This window comes from Tinamus guttatus, unplaced genomic scaffold (genome assembly GCF_059628265.1).
Source record: "Tinamus guttatus ecotype Peru unplaced genomic scaffold, ASM5962826v1 Tinamus_guttatus_pri_ptg000521l, whole genome shotgun sequence".
Lineage (NCBI taxonomy): Eukaryota > Metazoa > Chordata > Aves > Tinamiformes > Tinamidae > Tinamus > Tinamus guttatus.
The window spans coordinates 38,983-58,118 of record NW_028289055.1 but is presented as its reverse complement, the minus strand read 5'-3'; the positions used below and the strand labels follow the sequence as shown (position 1 = coordinate 58,118).

The following is a 19,136-nucleotide window of genomic DNA, read 5'->3' as shown; positions in this document are numbered from 1 at the left end:
GCACTAGATGAAAGTACATAGACAAATTGGCATAACTCAGTCCTCAGCGCTGCCCTCGCGTGCCCACAAATCAGCGCTGCTGCTCTGGCGCATCTAGAAAGCAGAACTGTGAGCGGAGGGGGCAGGAGCGCGGCCGCTCTGACAGCTCCTCGAGGGTGGCGCACGGCATGGGAAGCTCCTGCAAACAGCAGGTTCAGAGCGGGAGGCAGCCTTGTTCTTGGAGCCGCCCTTGAAGATGCTGCCTGCATCAGCCCAGGTAGGACTGGGGGAAACAGCCATAGCAACATGAAAGCACAGGATCTCATTATTGAGACGCTACTGGCTGTTAGACTGCAGCCACTGTTCTCAAGAAACAAAAGCAGAGACCAAAGCACAACCGCAGGCAGCAGCACCCGCGGGGCTGGAGAGCGCGTGGGGCCCCGCGTGGGTCGGTACCGCAGAGCGGCCGGGAGGAGGCGGCGCGCATGCGCCCTGCGCTGCGCAGGCTCCCTGCTGCCCCCCGCGCTCAAGGAGCGAGACGGCCATGGGGGGTGCGCGCATGCGCCCTGCGCGCCGCCGGGCTCGCTGCTGCCCTCGCGTGCCGGGGCGGAGGGGCTGCAGGAGCGGGGGTGTGCGTGTGTGCAGCGTCTCGGGCGGCCCTGTGTGGCGCAGGGCGCATGCGCAGCGGCCGGCAGGTGTGCAGGTGTCCCTGGAGGGCTGCGCTCGGGCCCCGGGACAGGAGGAGGCGGAGGGAGGCCAGGGAGCAGTGAGAGCAGGGGCAGCGCTGGTGGAGGACGTGGCCGCAGGAATATATTCCCTGGAAAAGTGACTTTCATCGACATTTTCATTTCACATTCCCATGCCAAATGAAGGGGGTGGAAGCGTGTCTGAGGCGGATGTCATGTGTGAAGCGGATGAAGGCGTTTCTCCTGTTGCCATTGCCCTGTGTTCCGCGCGCCCGCATGCCCATACGGCGGGGACGTGGGGGCTGCTGCGCCCCGATGGTGAGGCGTAGCGCCGCGCGGGCCGCAGCTCCTGGCTGCGCTGTGGGGGCTGCGGGCAGGGCGGCCCCCGGTGAGCGAGCAGGGCTGGGAGGGCCGGGCCACGGCCTGGCCACGACTCCTGGTTCCCGGGGCCGAGAGGCCGAGGAACAGGAACGTGCGTGACGCGGCTGGGTTAGCGCCTGCGGTGCCTGGGGTGGGCTCGGGGGAGCGCAGCCCTGTGCCATGCAGGGGGGCGACTCTGGCGTGTGCTCGGCCTCCGGAGCGAGCTGAGGTCTGACGCAGCGTGACGGGCAGGCTTAGTGTTAAGAGCAGGAGAAAGCCTAGAGCTCTGTGGGGAGCGGTGCCAGAAAGGGCTGCCTGAGGAAACGCAGCGCGGTATCCAGCCTGGTCCTGGGACGCCCTTTAGCTTGGAGGCAGATCGGGGAGCGGTGGCCTCAGCCTCTGGAGCGAGCTGGGGTTTGGCGTTCAGGGCCACGTGGGTGATTGTCGCTCTTTTCTTCCGAGCCGCCTCTCGGCTCCCTCCGTACATGCAGGACGCAGCCTTTCCGGGATAACCCTGCTGCACCGGCGCCCACGGATCGCGCGAGCATCTAAGGGCCGAGCTGTCGGCAGCGCTAGTGCTGAGGAGTGTGCTCGGCCGTAGGGCAGTGGCTGCAAAAGTGAGTTTGCTCTAGCAGAGAATGGGGCTTACACAGATCCGAGCAGCAGCTCCGGAGCCAAAAGGGCTGTTTGCCCAGTACTAACTGGGAAAAGCAGTAAGCACTTTAGTGTTGTAAGACTTTTAGAGGAGAAAGTGATTTTGGAAGGGAAATGATTTTGACAGAGAAAGAAAATAGGAGTGGGTGGGTAACTTTTTCAGAGGATAAAATATTTGGAGGGAAACCAAATCACAGGGAGACTTTTGGGGGGGAAATATTTTTTGGAAGGAATATTTTTCAGGGAATTTTTAAAGGAGGAATGGGAAAATGGTTTGGGGGAAACTTTCTTGCCAGTTGTTGAGAGATAATTATTTTGGTGGGGGGAAGTTATTTGAGGGAAGAATTTTGATGCAGTTTTTTTTTTTTTAATGAGAATTAGGTTTAAGAAAAAGCTCCTGATATTTGGGTATGTAAAGGCAATATAAATAATATAGGCTCTATAAATAATATTTTGAAGGAAAGGTATTCTTTTGGAGATGGTGTTTTCTTTGGCTTTGTTTTGTATTCCCAACATCTAAAGTACGCTCCACTTAAGTGAACGTAACAAAATAATTTTGGAGAAATATATAACTCTTCCTAAAAGTTGTTGCTATGTACTAGGCAAATATCTGAATTTGGGGATTTTGTTTCTTTCCCTTTGGCAACTCTGTTGTCAAAGAGAAGCCAATAACTACTGCTGTTCTTTCTTTCTCGTGGTTCTTTCTTGTAGTTGTAAGGTAGCATTATGTTCTTGCTGAAATGAGTGGAATTGTTGGAATGAGTGTCAAAGCAGTGAAATTAAGGAGGAGACCCCAAATGTGTGATCTCCTGAAATGAGGGCTGGGGAGCAGCATTGCTCTGGTGAGGCAGTAGATGGTATTTCCAACCTCTGGAGTTGGTGGAAACAGTTCCCTGTCCTTGTCCTTTGAATTACTGAATCCCATGTGTCAGAAATTCTAATGAAGAAAAAGGTAATGAAGACCTTTGAAGTTTGGCTGGCCTTCAGTGTTCTTTAAGTGTTTCCTTTAGTAGGTCCAGATACTACTTTGAAAGAAAAAGCAGAAAATATACCAATGCTTCCTCTTGCAAAGCTGGCACAACTGCACCGTTTAAATAGCAATGTTGAGGGTGTTAGTAATCTTAGTGCCTTGAGTCATTTTGTTCTTCCTTTACAGAGCTCCTATAGCCACCAGTAAATTCTGCTGGGAGGATCCGTCAGGGAGATTTCCTACAGAAGGGATGAGGGAAGACGGCTTTGGAAACGGGAGGAATGCGCCGTTGTGGCCTGCTCAGTGCCAGGACGCAGCTGGGGCCTTCGCTAGCGGCGTTTTCATTTTCGCATGGCCCAGTTTGAGCTGCTGATGCCAAAGGAAGTCGTGCAGGTGGAGCGCCGCCAGCTCAGCAGGGCTGGTCAAGCAAAGAGCAGGAGAGAGCAGGTGAGAGCCGGGCACAGCTCGGTGGGGGTCAGGCCCCAGCCCACGGGGAAGAGGTTCTTCCCGGTCTGCAGTGGGCATGGGAGGCAGGAGCTCCCCTTAGAGTGGGTCAAAGAATTGGATGTGTGAATATTGGAGAATTTTTGGGCAAAAGTCGTCTCTCTCTTCCTGTTAAGGTAAGGCGTAAAAGGGGTGCATGCTTTGGGAAGAGTTCCTGTTAGTGTTTTTTGGGGGGGAGGGGAGGGGGCTTAATTTGGCTGCCTAGCCGAGGCGTCCGGCCTTGGGGAATTCTGTGTGCGTGGACGAGCTCAGCTCAGCACTTAGTGCCCAGCGTGGCCTGCAGCGGTGCCGGCAGGCTGGAGTTAACGCTCCGCTTCCCGCTGGGAGAGGCTGGTTTCAGAGCTGGTGCGTGAGCAGGGTGGGCAGAGCAGGGGGTCCGAGCGGTGCCCGCTTGTGGTTCTGGGATTCTTGGTGCCCGCCTGTGGTTATGGAGCTGCCCCTGCTGCTTCTTGGTGGGGATGGGCTCTTGCTTTTTCTCTTTGAGTAGAGGGTTATAAACTCCGTGTTTTCAGGGGAACAACTGGGGAACAACAACAAAAAAACCCTATATGAAAAAAAAATAAATAGCGCTAGAAGAACTGTTCATAGAGTAGCTAGAATGCAAGAAATACCTCTTTCTTAACGCAGCTACTCTGTTTACAATTAGAAGTTTCACCTGAAAAAGGAAGCTTTGTGCAGTACAACACAGCATAAAAAGCAGGGTTGGGTGGCCTTAGGCCTAGATTTGCTATAATGCAGGACTCTGCCCTTTTATACATGGGCAGTCCTGACCTAAGATTAGCGTAGGAAGCAGAGCCAACGCTTGCTTGCTCTGGTGGGCCATTTAGCATCCCAGCAATGGAGCCTGCAGAGCCCAGCTAGAGGAGAAACACGAGGACACAGAAAAAGCAACCGAGGAGGGAAGCAAAACTGGACGTGTTCAGTGTGTACTCTCTTGGGCTTCTCAGAAGCTACTTTCAGGCATCATTCTCCTAATTCCTCAGCTTCACCCCTATGCACAGTTTGTCATTTGTATTTTTTAAAAAATGGAAAGCCATCCTATTCTCTAAGATCCATACAGACCCATCTTGTCAATCAAAAGCAGCAGCCAGCTAAGTTGGAGATCAAGCCAAGGCAAGATGGGAGCTTCCTGTTTTCTTCATTATGCATTTTTCTTGTTTGCCTCAGTTATATAACTGATAAACCAAAAAGGAGGTAAACTTTCACATGAACAGGAAAAAGGAATATTTCTAATGCTGAAATTATTCTACAATTAAAACAGACAAACTCGAATGCTGTTTTACTTTTAATAAAAACCTATTTTAACAATATTTTTTTAAATGTTTGAAATGTATATTTGCTTTATAAATATGGAGGTGTAAAAGACATAACTTATTTTAATAGATATAAATATATAAAATAAAAAATAAAATATGTAATATATATAATTATAGTACAACTATTAAATATATCTTATTTGTTTTATATATATTTTATATACGTATATGTCTTATACATCCATATCTGTATGTATGTAATAAATATATTTACAAGTACTCTTCACTGAACTATACACAGCTAACAAGAGAATGCAATTAAAGTATAAAATTTTATTTAAAATAAGTGAAGTGTTCTGAAGATCACATTATGAAGCACAGTAGAAGTTCCTAATGATTTTCTTCATTTCCTGATAATAAAGAAGAATTATCAATAAGCACAAATAATAGTTTAAAAACCTGATAGTTTCTTTCTTCACACAAAGTTAAAGCATCTGTAAATACATTCCCCTGTTGGTGATATTTAGCTATATCATATGCTAAAAGCATCACAATGCTTCTCTATTCTCTGTAGCTTCAGAGACATCCCTATGTGTCCAAAAGAGTAGAGGACACAGAGCCTGGAGCAACAGTTGTTAAAACAGTTCGGAAGAGATCCTCCCTGAGCAACCACAGCTAAAAGCTGAGAAAGTTACTTGGTGGATGCTCCATAATTAATTTACCTTTGCTACTTGCCCAGTGCACTCAGAAGAAGAGAGAACTGTACTTAGAGCTAAAGAAAAAGGGAGGAAACAAAGAAATCCAGGCACATTTAGTTTGAGCATTCCAACGTTAAGTTCCAGGAGCCCACAAGTGCTGGGATAACATCAATATTTTCCCTTCTCAAGCTAGTACGTGGCATTATACCAGGTGAGAAGGGAACGTCTGTCAGGCATGACCTCCCTGAATCCAAAATATCCCCATTCTTGCACAGTGAGAACAGAGCATCCCTTCTACCTCTCAATCAGATGTGAGGGAAGAGATGGAGATACCAGTGCCTAAGCAAAGAGGCTCCTTCTTTTCAAGGTAAACTGCAGAGGGACCAATAATCTTATCTATTCTCACACACAAGCGCCTCAGGGACGAGTGGGCTCATGGCTTCTTTGGACCTGAACACTCCATTTCCAGCATATCTAAACCAAATCAACACTGGGATTGCCCGGCTTGGGTGGTGGATGCCTCCTGAAGACATTTGCAAATGTTTGCCTGCTTGTAGGAGGGGGAGAAAGAGGAAGTAACAGACTGAGAAGAGCAACCTCCTTTCATGGTCCCCCTACACCTTGGATACACTTGTGGATAGCAAGAACAGCCATCCACAGTCTCCAAGGTTAATTGCTTTGAAGGAGCTGGGTGGGTGGAACCGTTGTCTTCAAGTCCAATCTCTTTTTCCTGCTGAAACTGAAAAGAGTTATGCCAAATATTACAATGGTTTTGCAATATGGGTAAATGTCTTCCAGATGGAAATAAGTAAGTCTTATAACATGATAGCTAAGCACTAAAGCAATGAATATGAAATAAGCATGATATTCAGAGGGCATGCAGACTGTGTAACCATGACAGAATACTATATATAACCATTAGAAAACATATATAAAATTTACCATAATGAGTTTAGTTCTGTCATAATAATTCTGGTGCTTGTAAATGCACTGGCGGAGGAGAGCATCTTTTTTTTCTAGGTAATTCAGGAATTCCCACCGGACTCTCATGACGTCCGGCCAGACTCTCATGACGCATGTAAGTCTCTGGGATGAAAACACTTTCTTAAGTCATGATTTCTCTTTCTCCGGAACATGGCTATCCATCAGCTATCCCACAAGTGGCATCCAATCTTTCTCTACGGTTTCCTGTTATTTGTTCACTGAGAAATACTTGCCTTCTACTTTCTCCTCCATAGCAAATAGGAACCAAGATCAAAAAGCAGTGGGAGTGAAAAGCCCAGGGTTGAGAGGAGAAAAAAGCAATAGTCAAACGTTGCCATTACAGCAGGGCCTACTTAAGGAAGTTGAATGTTAAGAAAACCCATCTCCCATTTGAAGCAAGCATTAGGATGTGAGTCATCTCTGCCACATCGTGACTAAATCTACACAGGCCGAGTTACAGCTCCTTATCCCAAGCTGCTCGTTATCAGAAAGATGCACGTGCCATAAAAGAAAGCAAATGATTGTTGGTTTGCGAGGAGATAGAATTACAAAACTGATTTCAAAATCAGAAGAGCAGCAGCTTAAGAAAAATGACTTTGGTGGCATAAAGGAACATAATCTTAATGGAAGCAACACAGTGCAGTGATTTGTAAAGAAATAATAGAATGAAATTAAAGGAGGCTAATGTAAACCCCTCAGCAACAAAATGGAGCTAACTGGTCTGCTGGACCTTTCGCTTACCTTCTGAATCACCCTCTTGGAAACTTGCTGTATTTTGGGAATCCAAAGTCTCATTTCAATTTCTTAGCCCTGAATTGGGAGAAAACTGGGCTCTTTTATTTTCAGAGCCAGATTTAGTCGCAGAGGAAAAATCTCTTGTTTTCTGTCTCATGTTTATTTTCATAGACATTTGTCTGTCGCCGTGGAAGACTATTGTGGCTTTCTTCCACACGAGAACCTCCTATGAACTCACCTTCAGTCTGCTGCATGCTAGAAGCACCGTTTTCCAGGAACTCTTCTCCCTCACTGTCTACTTCCTCTTGGTCTTCTCCACTTCTATTCACTTTACTCCACTGCAAAATCTTTCTCCTCGTTGTTTCACCACTGGAAGCGCAATTGTTCCTTTTGCGTTTTCTTTTGGACGGAACTGCAATAAGATATTAGGAAAAAACAACCCAAAATATAAGCAAAGAAGCTCCTCCTTTAAAATCTGCTCTTCTTATCTTCCTTGTATGTCAAGTAAAACAATCAAAGAACTGAACGTACTGACAAATCTCACTACACATGTAGGTCTAAAGAAAAGGTGGCAAGTTCATGTGGTCCATTTGCTGTTAGATTTTTAAATTTATTCAAGACTTTAAACTAGATTTGAAACTTTTAAGCGCAGAAAATTCCTACTTTAGCCTTGCTTTGCAGTCCTATTGTCTGCCAATTGGGTAAAGTTGCTTACTGTCTCATTACATGAACTAATAGAGATGAATAGCAAAAAAGCCTTTGGAGAAAAGCTCTTCTTCAAATCTCTTATAAAACCAGTAAAGATCAAAAGCAGAATGAATGCTGGGAAGAGTTAAAAAGAGACCATTTCAAGAAAGTAACTGAAGGATAAAGAAAATTCTCAGTAAAGTTTTATGATTCAGATAACCTGTTTAAAGCAGTCTTTGCCCTTATGCCTTCCACAAAGGAAAACAAAAAACCCCACCCTTCTTTCTATTTACAGAATATTGCACAAAACAGACGTGTGAAATCCTTGGCAAAGTTTCCACCGGCAGAAACCTTGTCACAAGAAGGATACGAATGGCATTAGCAATATCACCCAGAAAGACTGTTGGTGGGGAGAAAAAAAGAAAAAAAAATCTAAAAAGAAAAAGCAACTTGCCATTAGGCAATGGTGTAGGGCAGGCTCCAGGCATCGCTGGCGTCTCTATTCTTTCGTTACACTTGTTATCTTGTTTATTACATCCAGAAACAGAGGGCTGCTGTGGCATCACCTCGTAGTGAGATGGCACATCCTGTGAAGAGCTGCAGCCTTGCAATGAAGAACAGACAGCAAAAAAGTTGGTCTCACGTTTCTACTTACAAATACTGAGGCAAGTCTTCAAATCCCGAGGGTTGGAATACATACCTCTTTTCTCACGAGACTCTTTCATTTCTTCACAAAGTTGTTCCAAGTCTTTATCCATTTCTTCCTTCATTATGGCATGGGCAGCATCTCTCAGAGCACAAGCTTTGTCTCTAAGGAGACGATCTGAAAGTTGACAGTCAGAACTGAGTGTTTGCCACTAGCTAAGTGAAATCCTTGATTTGGATCATATGGAAAGGATGAACTCTTTTCCCAAAGAGGTTTTGCAAGCTATTTCAGTGAATAGTTTTGGCAGAAGAACATAAAAGTTAATAATCAAGGCAGAGGCACTACATCTTCATTAGCACCTATTGCACATAATTTCATCTCTAAATAATTTAACACTACACCAATTTTTAAAGTGGCAAGAAATGCTCTCTGTGGATGTTTCAAGTGAGCTAATCCCAAGGCCATTGTAAAGAGACGACTCTTCTCAATCTATACATTTTAAATTTTGTCTAAATGAGGGATAAAGAGCTATCCTCACCTCCAGCTTCTCTATCTGGCTTGAATTCTAAGGCACTGCTACAGATTAGATCAAGATCTTTCAGAAAATCTCCTGCAGTTATATATTGGTGCAAGTCAATTTTAGAGAGAATTGTCGAAAGGTCCATTGGCTGTTTAATAACTGTGATATAATCAGGCTCCTACAAATTAAATAGATGGGTCCAGAGGTTTTATTAGACTTACACAGTATCTACCCACATTATTTTAATAAATTCAAATAAATGACTTCTTAAAAACCCTGAATATTTGTGACATTATGAGCAGATAGTGGAACTAACCACTTAGCTGCTTGAAAAAGGAAGGGCTCTTTCAAAGGGCTTTGAAGAGACACACTGGAAGGGAGAAGAAAAGCAGCAGAAGCTGGGGAGTGTGTGTGGGACAGTGAAGGGAACAGACATGCAGAGCAGGATTTGCTTCCTTCAGCTTCAGAACATTGCAGTAAATACACTGGATTGAGCCACCCAAGCCAGGCTCTGCTCTGGGCAGCAGGAAATCCGCTGCCGGAATTGCCCTTTGGAAGCAGCTGCTCTAGGCATCTCCCATAGGAGGAGATACCTGGAGCAGAGCTAATTATGTCCTTACTGGGAGCTTGAGAGGAGCCTCAAGGCTAGTTTAGGTGAGGAGACCTCTATTTGTTTAGACTATTCACATGTCAAGAGCCTGGAGGGAAAGACGAGGATGCCCAGAGGAACAGGGCCTTGCTGATACACAGCTGTATTAAAATTCGCAACTAACTCTGAAGTATATGCCCCCATCTTAACAGGCTAATTCAGTAAATTAAATGAGAAAAAGAGGGACTTGGAAGTTTTGGGGAAAGATGAAACCACATGTCATTTATGGCTGATCCTGTACTGGGGAGCCAGAGACAAAATGGCAGGCGGAATCTTGAATTTTTTTTGCAAACATCTGCTCTTCTCCTGTTCCCAGAGGAACCACTGACAGCCAACAAACACGTAGCAATACCTTTAGGCTTTATTCCAACAGCCCCAAAGAAAGCTGACTGTTTATTTCAGAGTTGTAGCATACCTACATATCAAAGTCTTACCCAGGCAAACTGTGGTGGTAGCTGGTCTGACTTTCTAGGAGGAAACCAGGGCTTTCAGTGACTACTCAAAAAAAGGACATTGAAGAGCCTCAGGGAGTCAGCAAAATAAAATACAAAACACTTTTTGTTCCTCAAAAAGAAATCCTTTTAGTGCAGTGCTAAAGATAAGCCTTTCGCTAGAGCACACCAACACTGGGCACTTAAAAATACACCCAGACAGTACAGTATTACAGACCCAGAGCAGTTTACCTCATCTGCATCAACAGGGTTTGTGAAGGCCTTGAAACGTCCGTCAGTAGCAAGTCTGAGAGTAACATCCCTTAAGAAAACGCTAAGTGCACCAAGGGCCTCCTCCTCCTGCTCCTCTGCCCCTTGCGTTTCTCCCCGTGGTGGTTCCCGAGGTTCAGGCGGCGGCGCCACCGGCAGCACTTCCAGGGCCTGCCGAGCTTAAGGGAACCAGAAAAGTTTATTCCATCTGCAGCACTCAAATAGGAGCACACACAGAGTTACTGATAGGAAACCCACTACCAAAACAAATACTGTAAGGCTGTTAACATACAGTTAGCAAATTTTTATCTATAGAATAGGCTCACCTGCTTTCTTTCTAGATGCAGGAGGTTTAGCAGCTTGATTTAAGTCCTCAAAAAAGTTGCTTCTCTCTTCCTTAGTAGGCAACGGGATATCGAAAACTTCTCCATAATCTTCAATAAACAACTCCTGTATCTATGGCATGAGAAGGAAAGACATTTCAGGCACAAGATCACTATGCCAAAAACAGGATTTTTTAAATTAAGCTTAATAATGATCTGAAAAATAATATCCTCCCCTAGACAGCTGAATTAGAGTTTTGTAAAGGTGTGTTACCTTGGGGGCTGAATTTTGAATTTCTCAACGACTTCCGGATAAAGCAGCGGAAAAATCACCATCTCTTTTAACATTGCAACGTGGTCAGAAAGACCACCCACACCAAATCGGACCTAAAGATCAAGTCAACAGAATAAGTTTACACCTTAAAGAAAGCTGCAGCCTACAGAAGGTTCCATCAGAAACCCTGGAAAAATCCCTCTAACACAACGAGTTAAAATCACTTACGGCCCTGTTCATTTGCATGGCACCGGCATCAGCCAGACTTGCTCTCATGCTTGTTCGAGCCTCGTGAACCCCCTTACAAATCGTCTTTCCAAACATTAATGGGAAGACACTTGATTGGAATTAAAAAGAAAGTCTCCTCCTAACTGAAGGGAAAGCTGGAAGACTTTTATTTTTAAGCGTTGGAAAGCAAATGTGTGTAACAAAAGACAGGCATTTCAGAAACATGTGCCTGAAAACATATTTGCTAAACACTTAATACAACAAATGATATTAAAAGATATTAAGTAGCAAAAATGCTTTTTCTGTATTTTTAACTGCATGCTAGAGTGGGTTTCGTTCTAAATAAGCTAAAGAAGCAGGCGAAAAAAATCCCCACGGCAGCTGGCCATTATTATCATTATTAATATCATTATTATTAATTTCTTTTTCTAATTATTTCTTTTTAATTTTTATTATTTTAGTTCTTCTTTCAGGGGTGTCCCGCAGCCCTCGGTGCGAGTGATGTTGAGGGTAAGAAAGCGTGCGTGTGGGTGCAGGGGAAGAACCACGCACCTGGGGGGAAATCCGGGCTCCTTTTATGTCCCCGTTCTTTCTACATTCCTGTGTCGCAGCTTAAGTGTCGTGTGTTCTTTCCCAGGCAGCTCAGGCCCAAAAATCATCCCCAGCGGCCACTGGGGATTATTATTAATATTAATATTAATATTAACATTAATATTATTTCTTATTATTATTTCCTCTTATTATTATTATTTCCTCTTATTGTTATTACTTCTTATTGTTATTATTTCTTCTTTTTATTATTATTATTTTACTTTTTCTATCCACCCCAAATCCCTCCCGGTCCCGCTCTTCCCGCCCGTGTTTCCAGGGCGACAATAAAGGCCGTTGCGCAACCGGCTCCGCTGTGTCCATGGCGACCGCGGGGGACGGGCAACCGCCTCCCGGTGCCGCGCGATCCGCCCCGCCCCGGCATGGAGGGGAGGGGCGCACTGCGCATGCGCGCACGCCCCCCCACCCCGGGAGGACTCCCTCCCTCCCCCGCCCTGCCCGCGGCTACCGAGAGGCCGCGTGCGCAGTGGGCAGGAGCCGCAGTCCCCACCCCCGCGCACGCGCAGTGCCCTTCCGCCATGAGGCGCCGCCAGCGCAGCCGCGAGCCGAGAAGCGGCCGTGAAAGATGGCCGAAAAACGGCCAAAAGAGAGCGAAAAGCACGAGGATAAGGAAAGCTGACGAGGCCCCGCCAGGGGAAGAGGGCCCCCGCCGCGGCATTTTGGCGGAAAAGAACCATCCCGACCCAGTAAAGTGGTGGTGTGGGCGGGGGGGGGGGGGGGGGGCGGTGCGGGACCCAGGGCCGGGCCGGTGGGAAAAGCAGTGGGACGGCTAACGTGGGGGCGAGGGAGTGCGTGTGTCTGCAGAGATGGAAGCCGCGGTGTCAGGGCAGGTTTTGATACGATCCCAAGAGCGAGATTAAAACACAAATGGGTCAAATGTGAAAAAAGCTTGTAAGTTTTATTCTCATATGCGCGATAGGCCAGGGCGAAAAAGAAGGGAAAAGGAAGGAAAAGAGAAGCAAGCGGGAGAGATGCAGCAGGATTGTAGTTGCCACCACCCCAGTGCAGCTGAGTGTCGCTGGCTGCGCTTGGGTGCGGGCACAGGTGCCTGGGTGCAGGCGCTGTCCCACAGCCCTCGGTGCAAGGGATGTTGAGGGCCAGAAAGCGTGCGAGTGGGTGCAGGGGATGAACCACACACCTGGGAGGGAAATAGCACACAGCGGCGGAGGGGGAAATCCGTGCTGCTTTTATGTGTCCGTTCTTGCAGAGTCTGCCCCTTTGTGCGTGCTCTGGTGCTCCTCTTCCTCCAGCTCCAGTGCCAGCGCCGCTCCGTAGACGCTGCAGAGCATCATCTGGGCCTCGTGCTGGTGGAGATAGAAGACCTGGAGCTGATGCCACAGTCCTCCCAGAAGCAGGATCCCAAGTTGAAAAAGTCGTAAATCGTATGGAGATAAGAGATCCCGGTCTTCCCGGAGACGGGATGGGGGAGGCCAAGGAGTCGTAAATTGTATGGAGATATCCCAGTCCTTGCAGAGACGGGATGTCAAGGCGTCAAGTGTCTAGAGATAAGACACGTGGAGCTGATCGATGGGAGGTCTGGGTCAAGAAGTCCTAAAGGGCAGAGCAACAACGTGGAGCCCACCACGATGCAGGGCTCAAAGCAGAGCCCCGAGCGGAGCCCGGCCTGTGGGCAGGCAGGCGGCAGCCGTGCCAGGGCGCTGCCTGAGGAGCCCTCCTTGGCAGCCAGCAAGGCCGAGGCCGCACGTTGCTCTCTGCCACCGGGCTCATCCGTGCCAGGAGGAGCCCAGCACAGCAGCAGCCTTCCTCACGGCGGCCCCCTGGCCCCTGCCGCTGCTGTCACCCCCCGGCAGGTACGGAACATTCCAGAGGGGCAGTTATCGCCACGGGAACACCGATGCTCCCCAGGGCTCCGTGGAGCAGTGGCCCCAGCGCTGGCCACGCAGCAACAAGGCCAGGTGAGCAGCAGGTCTGCGCAGCACCAGGGCCACTCGTGGTGCCCACAGGGTGCGGGGCAGCTGCGGGGCTCCGGGACAGCCTGCGCGACGCCTCCCAAGGGAGGCCCCAAAGCCCCGCGCCCCCCTCGGCGCTGGCACCGCTGCCCTTGCCCTGTTCTCTGCTCCGCTTGGCACTGGGCTCCCCGCGTCCCTGCCAGAGGGGCTGCCGGGGGAAGGAGGCTGCTGCGGGCAGGCCCGGCACTGCCTGCTCCGGGCCCCACCGCTCGGCACAGAGAGACCCCTGGCACAGAGAGCCCTGCTCTCGGGGCTGCGAATGCCAACGGCTCCTTGGCCCTTGCAGGCCACGGGCCCCTTCACCCTGGCTGCTGCCAGCAAGTGCTGGGCCCACAGACGCCGTCACGAACGTGGTATGGAAATGTTTCTTTTTTGATTTTTCAAGTAGTGTTTTTTGTTGCTTATGTTCTTGTTAATGTTCTTGTTATTGTTAAGGAGATTGTTCTTATTTGTATTCTTGTTGTTCTCTTTCATATTCTTTTCATGCTTTTGGTTTCAATATATATGTTGAGGTCAGGAAAGGCCCACTGTGAGGTCACAGGAGGCCCACTGCGAGGTCGTCCATTGTGAGGTCGTGAGAGGCCCATTGTGAGGTCGTCCATTCTGAGGTCGTCCATTGTGAGCTCACAAGAGCGCCATGGTGAGGTAATCCATTTTAAGGTCGTGCATTGTGAGGTCACGAGAGGCCTATTGTGAGCTCGTCCACTGTGAGGTCATCCATTGTGAGGTCACAAGAGGGCCATTGTGAGGTCGTCCGTTGTGAGCTCACGAGAGGCCCATTGTGAGGTCATGAGAGGCCCATTGTGAGGTAATCCATTGTGAGGTCACAAGAGTCCCATTGTCAGGTCGTCCATTGTGAAGTCATCCATTGTGAGGTCAGTAGAGGCCCATTGTGAGGTCGTCCATTATGAGGTCATCCATTGTGAGGTCCTGAGCGGCGCATCCTGGGGTCGTGCATCGTGAGGTCGTCCATTGTGATGTCATCCATTGTGAGGTCGTCCATTGTGAGGTCATCCATTCTCAGGTCGTGAGAGGCCCATTGTGAGGTCGTCCATTGTGAGGTCACTAAAAGAACATTGTGACGTTTTCCATTGTGAGGTCACGGGAGGCCCATTGTGAGCTCGTCCATGGTCAGGTTGTCCATTGTGAGGTTATGAGAGGCCCATTGTGAGGTCGTCCATTGTGAGGTCGTCCATTGTGAGGTCGTCCATTGTGAGGTCGTCCATTGTGAGGTCGTCCATTGTGAGGTCACGAGAGGTCCATTGTGAGGTCGTCCGTTGTGAGGTCACGAGAGGCCCATTGTGAGGTCGTCCGTTGTGAGGTCACGAGAGGCCCATTGTGAGGTCGTCCGTTGTGAGGTCACGAGAGGCCCATTGTGAGGTCGTCCATTGTGAGGTACTCCATTGTGAGGTCACGGGAGACCCATTGTGAGTTTGTCCATTTTGACGTCGTCCATTGTGAGGTCACATGAGACCCATTGTGAGGTCGTCCATTGTGAGGTCGTCCATTGTGAGGTCGTCCATTGTGAGGTCGTCCATTGTGATGTCATTAGAGGCCCATTGTGAGGTCATCCATTGTGATGTCGTCTATTGTGAGGTCATGAAAGGCCCACGTTGAGGTCGTCCATTGTGAGGTCATCCATTGTGAGGTCACAAGAGTCCCATTGTGAGGTCATCCATCGTATGCTCATCCATTGTGAGGTCATGAAAGGCCCATTGTGAAGTCGTCCATTGTGAGGTCACAAGGGTCACATTGTGAGGTCATGCATTGTGAGGTCGTGAGAGGCCCATTGTGGGGTCGTCCATTGTGGGGTCGTCCATTGTGGGGTCGTCCATTGTGGGGTCGTCCATTGTGAGGTCACAAGAGTCCCACTGTGAGGTCGTCCACTGTGAGGTCGTCCACTGTGAGGTCGTCCACTGTGAGGTCGTCCACTGTGAGGTCACAAGAGTCCCATTGTGAGGTCGTCCATTGTGAGGTCGTCCATTGTGAGGTCGTCCATTGTGAGGGGACAAGGGCCCCATTATGAGGTCATCCATTGTGATGTCGTCCATTGTGAGGTCATCCATTGTGATGTCAGTAGAGGCCCATTGTGAGGTCGTCCATTTTGAAGTCATCCATTCTGAGGTCGTGAGAGGCCCATTGTGAGGTCATCCATTGTGAGGTCACTAAAAGAACATTGTGACGTTGTCCATTGTGATGTCATTAGAGGCCCATTGTGAGCTCGTCCATTGTGAGGTTGTCCATTGTGAGGTCATGAGAGGCCCATGATGAGGTCATCCATGGTGAGGTCATCTATGGTGAGGTCTTCCATTGTGAGGGGACAAGAGTCCCATTGTGAGGTCATCCATTGTGATGTCATTAGAGGCCCATTGTGAAGTCGTCCATTGTGATGTCGTCGCTTCCACTTCAGCAGGAAACCTCGAAGGTGGGGGATGTCATCACTCTGTCAGTGCATCGTGTGCTCGTCCATTCCCTGAGCTTAAATTCTAGAGCTTTTCCTCAAAGAAGATATTTTATTTGCCATCCTGACCTAAAGAAATCTAGCCTTTGATCACCAGGAAGATAACATTATTATTATTCTTATTCTTATTATTCTTATTATTCTTATTCTTATTATTATTACTATTATTATTATTATTCAGATCATTATTAACCTTAATTTAAAAAATCCTCTTTTTGATGTAGTGATCTTTTACCTGAAATGTCTTTCCTTCTCATGCCATAGATACAGGAGTTGTTTATTGAAGATTATGGAGAAGTTTTCGATATCCCGTTGCCTGCTAAGGAAGAGAGAAGCAACTTTTTTGAGGACTTAATTTTAAGTCAAGCTGCTAAACCTCCTGCATCTAGAAAGAAAGCAGGTGAGCCTATTCTATAGATAAAAATTTGCTAACTGTATGTTAACAGCCTTACAGTATTTGTTTTGGTAGTGGGTTTCCTATCAGTAACTCTGTGTGTGCTCCTATTTGAGTGCTGCAGATGGAATAAACTTTTCTGGTTCCCTTAAGCTCGGCAGGCCCTGGAAGTGCTGCCGGTGGCGCCGCCGCCTGAACCTCGGGAACCACCACAGGGAGAAACGCAAGGGGCAGAGGAGCAGGAGGAGGAGTCCCTTGGTGCACTTAGCGTTTTCTTAAGGGATGTTACTCTCAGACTTGCTACTGACGGACGTTTCAAGGCCTTCACAAACCCTGTTGATGCAGATGAGGTAAACTGCTCTGGGTCTGTAATACTGTACTGTCTGGGTGTATTTTTAGCTGCCCAGTGTTGGTGTGCTCTAGCGAAAGGCTTATCTTTAGCACTGCACTAAAAGGATTTCTTTTTGGAGGAGCAAAAAGTGTTTTGTATTTTATTTTGCTGACTCCCTGAGGCTCTTCAATGTCCTTTTTTTGAGTAGTCACTGAAAGCCCTGGTTTCCTCCTAGAAAGAGCAGCTACCACCAGAGTTTGCCTGGGGAAAGACTTTGATATGTAGGTATGCTACAACTCTGAAATAAACAGTCAGCTTTCTTTGGGGCTGTTGGAATAAAGCCTAAAGGTATTGCTACGTGTTTGTTGGCTGTCAGTGGTTCCTCTGGGAACAGGAGAAGAGCAGATGTTTGCAAAAAAAATTCAAGATTCCGCCTGCCATTTTGTCTCTGGCTCCCCAGTACAGGATCAGTCATAAATGACATGTGGTTTCATCTTCCCCCAAACTTCCAAGTCCCTCTTTTACTCATTTAATTTACTGACTGTGCCCCCATCTTAACAGACTTATACTTCAGAGTTAGTTGCAATTTTAATACAGCTGTGTATCAGCAAGGGCCCTGTTCCTCTGGGCATCCCTCGTCTTTCCCTTCCAGGCTCTTGACATGTGAATAGTCTAAACAAATAGAGGTGTCCTCACCTAAACTAGCCTTGAGGCTCCTCTCAAGCTCCCAGTAAGGACATAATTAGCTCTGCTCCAGGTATCTCCTCCTAAGGGAGATGCCTAGAGCAGCTGCTTCCAAAGGGCAATTCCGGCAGCGGATTTCCTGCTGCCCAGAGCAGAGCCTGGCTCGGGTGGCTCAATCCATTGTATTTACTGCAATGTTCTGAAGCTGAAGGAAGCAAATCCTGCTCTGCATGTCTGTTCCCTTCGCTGTCCCACACACACTCCCCAGCTTCCTGCTGCCTTTCTTCTCCCTTCCAGTGTGTCTCTTCAAAGCCCTTTGAAAGAGCCCTTCCTTTTTCAAGCAGCTAAGTGGTTAATTCCACTATCTGCTCATAATGTCACAAATATTCAGGGTTTTTAAGAAGTCATTTATTTGAATTTATTAAAATAATGTGGGTAGATACTGTGTGAGTCTAATACAACCTCTGAACCCATCTATTTAATTTGTAGGTACCTGATTATATCACAGTTATTAAACAGCCAATGGACCTTTCAACAATTCTCTCTAAAATTGACTTGCACCAATATATAACTGCAGGAGATTTTCTGAAAGATCTTGATCTAATCTGTAGCAGTGCCTTAGAATACAAGCCAGATAGAGAAGCTGGAGGTGAGGATAGCTCTTTATCCCTCATTTAGACAACATTTAAAATGTATAGATTGAGAAGAGTCGTCTCTTTACAATGGCCTTGGGATTAGCTCACTTGAAACATCCACAGAGAGCATTTCTTGCCACTTTAAAAACTGGTGTAGTGTTAAATTATTTAGAGATGAAATTATGTGCAGTCGGTGCTAATGAAGATGGAGTGCCTCTGCCTTGATTATTAACTTTTATGTTCTTCTGCCAAAACTATTCACTGAAATAGCTTGCAAAACCTCTTTGGGAAAAGAGTTCATCCTTTCCATATGATCCAAATCAAGGATTTCACTTAGCTAGTGGCAAACACTCAGTTCTGACTGTCAACTTTCAGATCGTCTCCTTAGAGACAAAGCTTGTGCTCTGAGAGACGCTGCCCGTGCCATAGTGAAGGAAGAAATGGATAAAGACTTGGAACAACTTTGTGAAGAAATGAAAGAGTCTCGTGAGAAAAGAGGTATGTATTCCAACCCTCGGGATTTGAAGACTTGCCTCAGTATTTGTAAGTAGAAATGTGAGACCAACTTTTTTGCTGTCTGTTCTTCATTGCAAGGCTGCAGCTCTTCACAGGATGTGCCATCTCACTACGAGGTGATGCCACAGCAGCCCTCTGTTTCTGGATGTAATAAACAAGATAACAAGTGTAACGAAAGAATAGAGATGCCAGTGATGCCTGGAGCCTGCCCTACACCATTGCGTAGTGGCAAGTTGCTTTTTCTTTTTAGATTTTTTTTTCTTTTTTTCTCCGCACCAACAGGCTTTCTGGGTGATAATGCTAATGCCATTGGTATCCTTCTCGTGACAAGGTTTCTACCGGTGGAAACTTTGCCAAGGATTTCACCCGTCTGTTTTGTGCAATATTCTGTAAATAGAAAGAAGGGTGGGGTTTTTTGTTTTCCTTTGTGGAAGGCATAAGGGCAAAGACTGCTTTAAACAGGTTCTCTGAATCATAAAACTTTACTGAGAATTTTCTTTATCCTTCAGTTACTTTCTTGAAATGGTCTCTTTTTAACTCTTTTCTCCAAAGGCTTTTTTGCTATTCATCTCTATTAGTTCATGTAATGAGACAGTAAGCAACTTTACCCAATAGGCAGACAATAGGACTGCAAAGCAAGGCTAAAGTAGGAATTTTCTGGGCTTAAAAGCTTCAAATCTAG

The 19,136-nt window shown here is 47.1% G+C and overlaps 1 pseudogene; it reads left to right on the top strand.

Annotated features, from left to right (window-relative positions):
- LOC104575652 (ATPase family AAA domain-containing protein 2-like) overlaps positions 1 to 18,682 on the top strand; it is a 31,637-nt pseudogene extending 12,955 nt beyond the window's left edge.
- The last annotated feature ends 454 nt before the right edge of the window (positions 18,683 to 19,136 follow it).